A 12138-nucleotide genomic window follows, 5' to 3' on the forward strand; every position below is an offset into this window, starting at 1 on the left:
TCCACAATGAACGACCCCAAATCTCTCAGCCTGTCTTCATAGGTGGGGTTCTCCAGCCCTCTGACCCCTTTGTGACCCACCTGCACACTCCAGCAGCTCCATTATCTTCTTATGGGGAGGGTCCTGGAGCTGGATGCAGGTGAGGTCTCACCAGAGCAGTGCAGAAGAGAGGAACCACTCTCCCTCAGCCTGTGGGCCATGTTGACTTTGATCCAGTCCAGGATACAATTGGCTTTCTGAATGCAATTGCATAGTGCAGGGTCATGTTTGGCTTCTCATCAACCAACACCCTCAATTCCTTCTCCACAGGGCGCCTTTCAACCTGTTCTCCTCCCAGCCTGTACTTGTGCTTGGGATTGTCCTGATTCCAGTACAGGACCTCGTATTTGGCCATGCTGAACTTGATGAGATTTACACAGGCCCACCTATCCACACTGTCTGGGTGGCATCCCTTCCCTCTGGCTTGTTGACTGAACCCCACAGCTTTGTGCTGTCTGCAAGCTTGCAGTGGATGTTCTAGATCCCTCTGTCCTTGTTGTCAGCAAGGATACTGAACAGCATTAGCTCCATTCCAGCCTCTGAAGAACATAATGTTTTCAATTTCACTTTGAAACATCTCTTTAATAGTAACAATCTGGGCAGAATATGAAATCCATTTTTTATTTTTATTTTAATCTTGACCCCCTGTGCTTCTTTACTTCAGTGTCTAAAAGGCACTGTTCTATTTTCAAGGTCAGATCTCATCCCAGTTTATGACTTTATTCACTACAAATAGGCAAATCAATGTATTACTGTTTCTTTCCAATCTTTAGTTTTTCACTAGAAAAAAACCTGTCAAATATAATCTAGGACCTCCAGGGCATTTCTCTTAAAAATCCACATCCATGAACTGGTTCTACAACCCTTTATGTAATCATGATCAAATCCAAATATTTTATAGGTTTTGTTTTTTTCTTAGCAATACTGTTTTACTTCCCATAATTTCCTTTTTGATCAGTTTCTTACTGATCATTTGTTGCTTCCACAGATGTTATACTACAAGAACCAGTTGTTGCATAATGGTTTATGAAATACACAAGGAGGGATTTATTTAAAATATCTGATCTTTGTACTAAAATATGCCTGTAGTAGGCAAATAGTGAAGCAGTAGTTAAATCAGCAGTTATTGCCTCAGCAGGTTATGGCACTGCTTTATTCCAACAGAACACATGCAGACATTGAATGCTTTTTTTGTTTCTAAGTTCATATACACATTTTCTGTTTTGCTTGTTTGGGCTTTTTAAATTATCTTATATATATGTCGTCCTTAGAAGGACAATCATGTAATATAAAATTTTTGTGGAAAAAATTTTTCCATCACAATTTTTAGATTATAAAACCCCACAATCACAACAAGAAAATATAGAGACATACATTTATATGTTACAGAGAAAGTATGACTCACTTTCCAAATTAATAGAATTTCTTAATCTAAATGTAAGATTCAATTTCATTTTTTCTCTTTCCAATTTAATCTAGAGAAGCAATGTTCAGTCTTGCAGTTCCAGTTATGAGCTTTCATCATCAGTTATTACAGTCTTTCTTACTATTTTGTCTAAAAACTAATTAATTTTAGAACTGACAGAATTCTAGGAATCATTCCTACTTTTATAACAGTTGATAGGCATAATATTGCCACATCATTCAACATCAGAGTCTGAAATTTAGGTTTCTAACTTGATTCTGTTGGAGGAAGAGACTAGGGCAAATAAAACTTGCTAATATATGATTTTTTTTGTTGAATGTGAGGTAATACCTCATAGAAAAGTTCTTAAATTCATACAAAACTATTGATTGTTTTACACATATATTTCCTATATTTTGACTCTGAGTAGTATTGATTTTTCAATTGTGTTATCTTAGACATTCTTATTCAATGATACACAGATCTAGGAAATATAATTTAAATCTTTTTCTGTCATGTTCTATTTCATTCACAATAAATGTATTATGTTATTATATGTATCATTATTTTCTGTGGCATTCATAAAATCAATTGCATCATCTGTTGTAATTTGAATCATGTAGCTGAATACTGAAAAATGTCTCCGTATTTTAATTTTTTTCAGTCCTTATCAATCACTACTTTTTTTCCCAGCTACAGAAATTCTTAATTTGGTGTATGTGAGACATTTACTGCAGTGGAGATCCTTTAATTCTTTCAAATATTGGTCAATCTTTGATGTCCTAATACCATCTAGTTTCAAAACGCTACAAAGCTGTAAGACAAAGAATTAGAAGGATTTAGGATAGTGTGAGAGTGGGAGGATGTCTTTCTCTTTTTTTTTGCTTTCCTTTTTTTTTTTTTTTTACTAACACTCTCTTGCTTACTTTCTCCTTTTCTGCAGAGATAATTTGATCTTTTATCAAGAGTAGGAGCTTGGATCTTCCCCTGAGGGTTGTTACTCTCTTGCTGTGGACTATTACACAGAAACATGAAAATCTCCCCAAAGGGAATTATTTTGGTATGAGAAACACTATGCTATTACAGATTAATTTCTCTCCTAAAATCTATTGATTTCACACTGATTTCCCAGTGCTCTGTTTTGTTCCAACATTTTGCCAGGGAAAAGAAGAAATATTGCAGCTGCGGTTAGGAAACACAGAGGGACATATTCAGGGTTTCCAGTTCTTCTCCCTCTTGGTGTGAAAAGACCAGTAGCTGTACCATACTTATAGAAAAAAAAATGAAAAATAAGCTGATTGTGGTATAGTAGGTTTGAATTGTGCAGGGTCTAATAGAGCAAGGTCAAGGAAAATAAACCAGGAAGGCAGCAGATGTATCAAAGCTATTTAGCAGTATGTAACATAAGGATTTTATTTTTTAGTGATTACACAATGCAGAGATGAACAGTGTATTGTCTAATTCCAATGTGGTTTCGTTTAGTAAAGCAGATGTTGACTTTCTTATGTGATACTTATGGTATACCGAACAGATTTTAGTTATTGCTTACTGAACCTTCTCTGTGCTTCAGCCAGTGTATAGCCAGTTTCACCAGCCTTTTTTCTCATTCAAGATGATCCAACACATTAAATGTCAGTTTCTGATATGGACTCCTCACAAGGGATCTCTAAAAAATCCTATCAAAAAATGTTTACTGCACATCTTCATCATTCTGGCAGTTTGATTAACACCGAGATCTGACAAATTAATAAGATGACCGTTACTTTAAAATGATAAACCAAAAAAATACACAAAAAATGTTTGTGTTAATCAAAATGTAGTTTTCCAAATTTACATTCTTAAAATATCTTTTAAGATTTCAGATGGCTGTGAGGGTAACTGATCTATAACTGTTTACTGTAACTATAGTACTTTAAGGATTTTTTCAGGTTTTATATTACAATTCTTCACTGCTCCAAAAAATTTTGCATCTACCAATTTCCCAGCAAATAATAATCCTGATTCAGTGGTTTCTTTTCTTAACTGCTGCCTTTATTCAGTTGTAAATATATTTACAAAATTCAAAAATTGTCTGTTATGCATTTGCTTTTTCTTGAAGTTTATTACTTATCTAACACTATGTCTACCGATAAACTTCTAAATATTTTTATCTAAATATATAAAATAATGCAAATATTGTCACAATGCATGGTTTTTTTTTTAGTTCTTTACCAGTGACTCTATGTTACATTTTGATAATTAACTTGATGTTTTTTGTCATAAATACATTATTTCATGACTTTCTTTCTCTTTGAAAGAGAAATAAATTTTTTATTTGACTACAGTAAAAAATCTGGGAATAATTAATGTGCAACACAATATGCATATATGATGTTAAGGACAGAGCATGTTATCTGTGTGAACAGTATTGAGAGTACCTAGCTATTATGTTCTGCTTTTTCCACATGAATACTGAAGAACTTTTTAATGGAAGGTAAAATCACAGCCCTCCTGTATGAATAATATTAATGAATCACAGAAGATGAATTTGTTTTTTTCAAGCTGTGCTATCAAAGAACTGATGGTGAACATACAACAAGGTATTACCACTTGGATTTTTTCTGTTTCCACATCAGTGTGAAATCCTATTTCTCTCTTATAAAAATTACAGTGACAGCTTTACTTTTCTCTTACAACCACATAGATCTTAGATGGTTAACAGCAGAAGGCCAAGCAGGTTATTCTGGAACGAGTGAAGAGACATTAAAGACCATGATTACACAACTGAATTGAGCTACAAATAGCTGAGCTCCTGGCCAGAAACCCAGACATGAAGTTTCTTGAGCTGTGTTCCTTTGTGGCAGTTAACTCTCTCCTCTGTGCTGAAGGATTGGCAACACTGAAATACTAGAAACAGTTTTTGCTTCTTTTCTTCCAAAACACGTACTAGAAGTTGTTGCTGTCTTTCTGAATTAGAAAGTTAGTCAGCTCGAGAAGTATAACATTTTCAACCAGTTTCATTTACTTAGTATATCACTGTTTTAAGGCCCTAATTTAAAGCTCAGCCTACATACTGTGTAACTTCCATTTACAGCTTTTAGACTAATGGCATTTTCATCACTGAATGATGCTGTCATATAAAGTGGCTTTTCATTTCTTGGAAAGAAGTTAAAACAATCTATTCCTCTAGCTGCTTAAAGCAAATGAAAAAAAAAGAAAAAAATCTTTTCTAGTGCTTTCATTGAAGTTTTTCATTGCTTGCATATACATCTATGCCTAGAGATAACACAGCTGTTATTCATTCAATTTTTAAAGGAACTGAAAATCCCATGATTGGTGTTCTGATCATCTTGCAAATATTTTTAAATTTTTAAAATATTATCTTGTTTGCCTCTTGCTTTATTATTTTCATTGCAGTAAAAAAACCAAAATCATATATTAATTCCCAAATAGCATAACATATTACTCTATTCTTTGGTAGTGTGCTTCTGTAAACCCTTTTCCTTTACATTTAATAGACACAGAGAGAATTCTGATGCTGAAAATCATGCCTTCAGTTATTCTGGATTTTTTTTCTTACATTTGTTACAGGAAAAGTTATCAGTATAGAGCTTGCCTTTTATTTCTTTGTTTGAGTATTGATCATTCTGCTCTTTGAGTCTGCTACCACTTTTCTCTCTGATGATAACATTTTCTCTGCCTGGAGGTTCTGCTGCCCTTAAATTAACTCTTTTGTAATACATCTTTTTTTTTTTTTTTCTTCTTTATTTCATATCACAGACAGTACTGTCACACATGCAACAGTTGTGTAAAAACAAAATTATGAATGTTGGATGATGTAGCTATGTGTGACATAATATTAGGCATTCAAATTATTGTCCCAGAGCTATGTGACCACCTTATCAAGGATGATCTCATGGAAGGTATTTCATGAGCAGACATTCCCTTTTTAGCATTTTTCATACATGATGAGGGAACACATAAAAAATAAGAAAAGAAAGAGACCCTGAACATAACACGCCTCTCTAATCTACATGACCTGATTTTATCACAAGCTCTTATTAACCTACTGCAGCTCAGATGTGTCAGAACTTCTGTATTAAATCTCAGTTCATTTTTCAGAAATAAAAAGAGATGCATTCAAATGGATTCAGTCACCAGAAATGTTTTACATGTATAAAATTGAGGGAAAAGCAATAACCAATTAACTACTTCTGTGTCCAAATTTCTTGGATTCTAATGGAGTTTTAAATATTTAAATAAAGCAAAAATCATGACTAAACTGCTTTTTAGTGCAACTACTGGCCTTTGACTATGGCCAGCATGGATAAACCTTATTTAAAAAATCTTTTTTTTCTAAGTAGCATCACATAAATAAATATACTTGTGGATGTATAAAGGGGCAGGCTGCATTCATCTGTTATTGTATGCTGAACATTGAAAATCTAAACTTTTTGTTGAATATGGGTTTAGAAAACCCATTAACATGATGGCATAGGAAAAAATTGAGTGAAAAGTCATCAGAGACTGTTGTTGAATAACATGTATTAACTGTATGATACATTTTTCTCAGGAATTTATTGAAATGTACAATAGCAGCTTTTGCTCTTCATACAATGCCGTGTGTAGTTGTGCACATTGCGGATGCCAATAACAAACACATTCTGCTAAGTATTTCAAAACAAATTTGCATGGGCAGGAATTCTATAAGCAGTTTTTCACCTGAATTCCAATTAGATAAGATTTACAGGCTGAAATTCCAGAAACAGGAGGCAGGAAAACTTTCCCTACTTTCCTGTGCTTAGGGTGGCACTCAGTTTATCAAAACCAGCTATTTGCTGTCTAAGCATTGTGGGCATCTACACAGATCTTTGTGTACTGGAGATCATTAGGTTATGTGATAAAAGTCTTGCCTCTGCTCATGAACTGTCACAGGCAGAGGAATTGGAATAAACTAATCACAGATGTGAGCAGCCATGCTCCCTGCTACTCTAATGGCTGTCACAGGAAGGCCACCACCCTCATGGTCTGGGTATGAAACAGGATTAGTCATGAAGCACTTGTCTAGGTCACCTTTCAGACCAAGGAGGGTTACTGCCCAGCATGTAGAATTCATGTGACAAGGGGAATATCGTCTTTGGATTGCACAAGATTTGTTTTGGTAACTTTAGGGTGGGTAGAGGGAGGGATCAATGCTCTTTTGGGGGAAGAACTATCATTGGAATGGAGAGACAAGGGAATAAAAAGGCATACATACAGGCTGATGATCATAATGTTTCTCTGGTCATTCTTTGTGCCTGGTTACCAGAGACTGTTCTGCCTTTTTACTGAATCCCATTACTATCTATTTTCCTTTTACCAGGACTTTTAGTTCCATGCGTGCATTTGTGGGCATCAGAATGCCAGTAACCACGGTAAGTCCGTGGGTTACAGACCCCCAGGTGATTCCAGGGCTTGTAACCAGGGAAGGTGGGGTTATCAAGTCAGTATATGATCACTGGTGAATATCAGTCTGGAATATCCAACAAGTAAAATAAAGGGCTTGGAAATGGCAAACTTGGATGGCCACAGTTTGGGGCCAGAGATGGGTGTAATCTCTGAGTGAGACAGATGTCTGCTGGAGGGTCCACCACCTTCAGATCAACTTCCAGAGGGACTGTAGGATCTGAGGGTTGACTAAGAAAGGCAACTGGACATAAAATGATCCAGGCCCAGCTACTAGACAGACACTTTGTTTCAGATCAGTTATTGAATGATTTATATATATGTACTTTCAGAAATGTATATTTCTCAATTTTTGGACACATCCAGATCTGTCAGAATAGGGAACATGACGAAATGTTCAGTGTTTCCTGTTTCCTTGACTGCTGAAGGTTTCTGTGTGAAATGATCTTCAGAAGAAATTTTGTGTATATTTACATACAAGTGGTATTAATGTGCTTGCACGTGTACCTGTTGGAAATATATGTCACACTTGCTATTATTGGATGTGGAGGCATAGAGTGCAGCAGTCAGGTCTCTATTGGACTGCAGGATTTAGCAACCCATGACAAACAACTATGTGGATTTTCTCATTAAAGAAAACTCTAAAATCACAGCAGAGCAGATGAACAGAAAAACATTTATATGTAGATTTCCATCTCCTCCACACTCCATAGGAGGTACGTTTTCAAAGTGCAATGTATCTTATCCTAACACAGATGCTTTCAACAGTTTTTCTGTATTTCTATTCCTCCAGTCAAGGATGAATATAGCCTAGAAAAATAGTTTTACTAGTGGTACTAATTTTAGACATTTAAAAGACTATGACTTAGACCCGTGCTTAAATTTTTGCTGAGTGGTCAGGGGACAACTTTTGTTGTTTTATTTAAGATAATATATAGTATCATCAGTAGACAATAGATAATCAATAGACTGATTATCTTTTCACAATTAGTTCATATACTATGTAAAGCAGAAACATATCCTACTAAAATATTACTTTTTTGCAGATTGAGACTTCTAGATAAAGTTTTGTGCTTTGTATTTTAGATTTGGAAGAATACTGTGTCCCTCTTAAATGTACACTGAGGTCAATCACTGTTCTGCTTTTTCCTTTTATTAGCATATCCTGTATTTGTTCACTGTATCATTACTTTGGTTCACCATACACTGCTTCCTATCTTGTTATTTCTTCCTTTTCTGCCTACCACTGCAGTTCTAGCTTTGGAGATATTATTCATAAGGACAGTAACCTTGACATTAATGTCAGAGTCTCTTAATTGTAAATATATGGAACTTGAGGAAAGTATAGCCCAGACATGGATAGGTTTTTCTTATAGGGACTGATAACTTCGTTCTTTAACCTGAGGGTGATGTCATTTCTAATTTTTTCATTCATAACATAAATCTCATCAAAGTGATTATACAGATTTTTTTTTAAAAATGGGAAAATCAATTTTAACTAAAGAGTTTAACTAAACCTCTTTTTGGAATAAAAAAGTTTGCCTCTGAAAGTCTGGCACACTTTGAAACATCTGATAATAGGGGCCTATAATGGAAAGTAATACTACAGATATTAAATACATATTTTTCTGGCAGTTCAGTTATCATTTTTCCTCAGTGAAGGGGAAGGATGTGGAGAAGCCTGTGAAAAAACTTCAAGAGACCTCCGTTCATTTGAAAAGACAGGAAGATAAAGTAAGGAAATACAAATAATGTATTGCTTCACTAAGAAAAGAAGAGACATGCAAAAAAAACAAAAAGGTCAAATGATTCCTCATACTCTTGTTTTTCAAATTTGTTAGTTTGTTGTGTGACATTTAATATTCTGATTTTGTGTAACTTGATTTTAACAACTAGGTGAGATCCTGTCATATATCTGGGTAAAAATTCACAGGACTTTTTCACATTTGGTTTTTTTAAATGAAAATAATTTGACAAAAATAATGTGACAAAAAGCACTCATCATTCATCACCATCTGAAGTTGATGATGATCTGAAGTTCTGAAAAAGCTCAGAAGAGAATTGAATTTTTGCATAAAATAATCTGTACATTTTGTGTCTTCTACAATGTGCTAAATGAGAATGAGGTGCTGAGAAATTATTTTGATTTTTATCAAATATTATCAAATATTTGTCAAATATTTTATTTATCAAATTTATCAAATTTAACAAATATTGTTTGTTTCTAAATACAATGTTTGCTATTTTTTTAATGTTAAATGAAGATATCTAGAGGTGCACTTCTTTAATTGAACAGCTGTGTTTGCTCAGTATCTTTTGTCTTTCATCAGTTCCTTCATTCCTTATTGCTTGTTGCATTCCTTTGTTAGAGCAGATCTAAAATTAGACTGTAAATAAGGCAAAAAAAACCTCCTTCACATTCCTACTTCTGTAAGTGGCACTACAAAGCCTGAATGAAAGAAGACAAAACCAGAAATCTATTTCTGAACAATATCTGAATAGGAAGATGGGAATGGAAAATGGGAAGTTTAAATGTGTAAAGAGTATCAAATAATCTGCCTTCTTGTGCAGTCTCATATCTTCCAGCAGTCAGTACCTAAGGTATTGTCAAACTTGGAATAGCTTTACATCATATGTGTACAAGGTTCACTGTAACATTTTTGTATTTTTGACAATGTATTTATGTCAGTAGAAGTGTAGTAGAACTGGAAACTGAGCCTGATAACTTTGGGACACCTTCATGACATGGGTTGCCATGAACACAGTTCATTTTTATAAGTCAAACAGTTTTCAGATTTATTGTAGATGTACATCAAATCTAATTTCTGGAGTTTGCAAACTCTGAATATCCTGGAACTGCAGATGTTAAAGGGTGTCCGGACTTTCTGATGTTATCCAGGAGCTGAATTACTGTTGCAGACAGGCTCATGTGCTGGGTTTCTGAATACCACAGAGCCTCCCTTCTGCAAGGTTTCTCTGAAGAGACAGTCAAAATTACATGCTGTGCCTATGTAAAGAAAGCAAGTGATGGTAGAGGACATTTACAGGCCTGGGACTTGATCATTGCACTGTTCAATTCTTATAGCAGTCCCTCTCATTTATTTTGTCTAGGCCAACTAAAAACTTTCCCAAAAAGTCTCTGGGTCAGGGACCGTTTGAAAACCATTGATGGTTTGGATGTAGCCAGCCTTCTTTGGAGGTTAGGGGAACTGAATTATGAACAATGATACTTCCATGAGGGGTGGAACTGACTTCAGTTTCTGTGAGTAGTCCTCCACATAATTTTTTAAAAATTTTTTAACATAAACTGAGCTACAAGATATTTCAAGTAAAACTCCTGTACTCTGAGGGTTGCAGAACAGCTATGAAGGAGTGATCAAGGACTGGGAACCAAACAAACACCCTCAGCACAGGTGACAGCTGTGCTTCTTATTCAAGGGGGAAGAAATCTAAGGAGGCATTTTGCAGTTGTATTCTGCCTCCCTTCTTGAGTGACCTTGATTCTGATGACTGGTACTTTAAACAAAGTGCTCTTTCCTTCTAAAGTTATTGCGATGCTGCACACTCTCCCCTGCCATATCAAGAAGCAACTGTGGAAAGGCCTTATTTTTGCCACCCCTCTCTATTCACTAAAGGTAGCTGATGCTAAAAATTATAATTACTGCTTGGTTGACTTTTCACTATTCCTCTCTGCCTACACGTTGCATATAGAGCATCTTCTACTATAAAATGGGATTTTTCTTTTCCCTTTTTGTTTTTTCCTCTAATACAGAGGAGGGAGATGAAAACAATGACATAATATATTTACCCAGGTCAGCCAAGAGCAAAAGCTGTAAGTAAGGACTAAGTTGCAGGGTGTTAGTGTGTTGGTGTTAATTAAAGAACAGGACATCATTTTCTGCAATCTATTTAGGCAGTCAGCTGTAATACCTAATAGTTTTTCTTTTTATAATCCAGTGTTGTTTCTCCCACATACTACATTTACTTGATAAAGTGAGGATGGTTTTCTTAATTTGAGTTTAATGGTGTAGTGCAAAAAAAAGGAACATGTTCACTCCAAATGTGTTAGCTAAACTGTGATTGCAAGCATTCAGCTATGATCCTCTGGGTTCCACAGACACAGTTCAGTGTAAAATATATGCTGCTGCTGCTAAAAACTGATACTTTAGGGAAGTGGGCAGCAGGGTTAATTTTCAGCCAAATTATTTACCTGATATAGCTCCCAGCAGGTCAATGAGAAAACCAGAGCCAGCACAAGGAAAACAGTGGCAATAAACCTTGAGAAGGCAACTAAAATTGTGTTTTTATAAAGAAATCATAGTTATGATGTGTTAAAGAGGATGGATAAAAATGAAATTATGATGGATAAAATATGTTTTTGATTACTAATTATTTCTTTTTGCACTCTTTTCCCAGAATGAAACCCCTAACTTTCCCAATAAATTTTCTATCTGGCGAGTACAAAAAAATTGTGGCTAGCATCTCACTGTCCATTCTAATTTTCCTTCCTATCCACTTACATCATGAGAAACAACAGACAAATGAAAGTTTCTCTACAGGTTACATTATGGTCCAAATAGGTTGTCACAGCAAGGGAATAAATCTAACAATTGTGCATAGTTAAAACAGGTTTACAGTAATCCCTCATGGTATATTAAAATATTTTTTCTAGTGACCCAAATTCCAGTGTATTAAACAGTAGTACACAGTATAATAAACAGTATTTCACAAAATAATGTTTATTTATATATCTATATTAATATATGCAGTACAGAAAACTCTTCAGATGGTATTACTATGACATTATTACAGCTGACATTGAAGTATTTCCTGACTTCAAAATACATAACTCTACAACCTTGTTTTTTAAGGTATTCTATTATATTCAATATGTCATATTCTGTACAGGTAATGAATTGTACTACACATTCAATGAAGCAAACAAGTTGTTATACATAAATTAAATAGATTCACCTTTGACCTGCTTTCCTCCAAGCAATCTGTTTAGATCTGGTTTTAGAAGGCATGCAGTTAGGTGAGTAGTGGTGGTATTTTAGCAGTGGGGTAGATTCCTTCATTGAAAGGACAGCGAGGCTTTTTGAAATCAGTGATTGCAAAGTTTAGCAACAACAATTTCTAATCATAATTTCTTCATAATCCCAGCAGTAAGGTGGTTACAGGCAAACTAATCCATTTAATTGCGTAAAACCATTTAATTTTATATTTTACACTGAGGAGGCAACTGGTAATATTTCATTTCTCTTTGGCAA

This window comes from Zonotrichia albicollis, chromosome 2, assembly GCF_047830755.1.
Source record: "Zonotrichia albicollis isolate bZonAlb1 chromosome 2, bZonAlb1.hap1, whole genome shotgun sequence".
NCBI lineage: Eukaryota > Metazoa > Chordata > Aves > Passeriformes > Passerellidae > Zonotrichia > Zonotrichia albicollis.